The sequence below is a fragment of the Eutrigla gurnardus genome, assembly GCF_963514095.1.
Source record: "Eutrigla gurnardus genome assembly, chromosome: 10".
Taxonomy (NCBI): domain Eukaryota; kingdom Metazoa; phylum Chordata; class Actinopteri; order Perciformes; family Triglidae; genus Eutrigla; species Eutrigla gurnardus.
In genome coordinates, this window is record NC_139924.1 from 12230117 (window position 1) to 12232193 (window position 2077).

Sequence of the window (2077 nt, forward strand, 5' to 3'; positions counted from 1 at the left end):
TTCAGTGCCATCCTGCTCACTTTCTCCCATCCTTGGCAGAAAATTCCTGAAGAGAGTGAAATGTGAATGAACAGCAGGGGGTTCTCATCTCTGATTCCATGCTGAGTTAGAGGTTTACATGGACGGTAAGCTTGATATGCTGCTAATCACTATTACAGCTGGTGAATAGCAGGTTAAAGTCACAGACATAATGTCTGTGTAGACACAGATCACATGCAAACATTTACTCACTGGATCTGGTGGATCCATCTGAGGTTCTTTGAGGAGAGTCATTCAAAAGTGCCGTCAGATTGAATGCAGAGCTTATTTTCACCTTTATTTATACCTTTTTCCCACCTCACAGGTTTGATTCCCAGACTGTTTGTGCATGCCGTGTTGATCCGTCACATGGGACAATGGACACTGCTGCAGAACCCCCTATTATCAGGCTTTACAGTGCAAAATTCACCAAAATGTACCAATTATCTTCAGAAGTCCCATAATTAGTTAAATAAAGTCCACCTGTGTGCAGTCTAAGTGTCACATGATCCATATGTGGAGCACCATTAAATCCATTATTACAAAATGGAAAGAATATGAGGCTTAGCGGATCTATTCAGGGCTTAGCCCAGACCTTTGTAGGGGGGTCCGGGTGGATCCTCACCCTGGAAAGAAATGCGATAAACAAACTGCTCTTTTATGCACTCTAGCACCTTACTTGCAAGACTTTTCATTGTAACACAGTATTTTACACTGCAGTATGACTTCCTTTTTAAGGAAAATGTATGTGTTATCCCACAGAGAATACATTTGTTGGAAGAATAATAGAATGGTATTGACTGATGATATCTCTTTTTTTCCTGTATGAAGAGGACACGGATGAACTACAAGAACTTACAACTTACTTACTCAATGAAAAAGATCTCATTTTAAAGTTCGCTATGGAACCTGCTTCACTTCTTCAAAAGAAGTCTAGTATACTATGCATTACTTTGAACCGAAAAGAAACACATCCAATACCTTGCAAATATCTATCACCCCACACCCCTAAAACAAGGTCTATCAAGAAGTTCGTTTTTCAGAAGAATTTGTCTCACCAGAGGATTCTATTGACAAATTAGTAGATATGAAACAAAAGTTTAAGATGAATGTCACAAAACATTAGACCAGTGGGATTGACTACTACATTTCTATATGTATACCCTGCCATATAACTGCCATTGACTGGGCTCAATTATTTAAGCACATTCTATGATCAGACCAAGGAATATCCATGGATTTGAAATGAGCATGATACATTATCTATTTTAGAGGAAGTAATCTTAGAGACAGTCTTTGACATGCTTGTATAAAACTTCTGAAAAAACACAGTCCTTGATAAACCCTCCAAATTGATGCTTTACATGCAGAGGATGGGTCAAATGTAACTTTTTTACTCATCCTCACACTGGGAAAAAGTATTTTATCAAATATGTCATCACATGTTCCACTTATTGTGTCATTTATATGATCAAACGTCCTTGTGGGTTATCCTAAGTAAAACGAGCACTAGAGCTCCATTATGAGGAATGATAGAGATTACTCAATCAGCAGTACATTCCAATGACTTCAAGCATGATATCTCATTATTTAGGGCATTGAAAAGGTGACTGCTCGAGAGGTGGGATCACTGATGAAATACTTAATAGATGAGAAGTATACTGGATATATTTAATTTACAAACTCTATCCCCCAAAGGACTAAACGATGACATGGCATGGCACGTCGACCCTAAGGACTCATGGGATTTTTTTATAGATCTACTTAGGGTACACTCAAGATACAAGTAGTGCATATGATGACACAATTTTGAATGACTTAATTATGGCCTAACAACTATAAGTGACAGCAAGGCTCCAGATTAACCTTTTTGTTTTCTTTTACAACCATCTCAGAACCGTCCTGACAAATAATGTCAACTATCCCGAAGTCAGTGTAAACCATCAACTATTCTAAATGTTATCCTATCCAAAGTTTTTACTTTAAAAATACACAATTTAAATGATTAGGAAATAAATGCTGTATTTTACTTGAATTCCATTGTGATCACTGTGAAAAC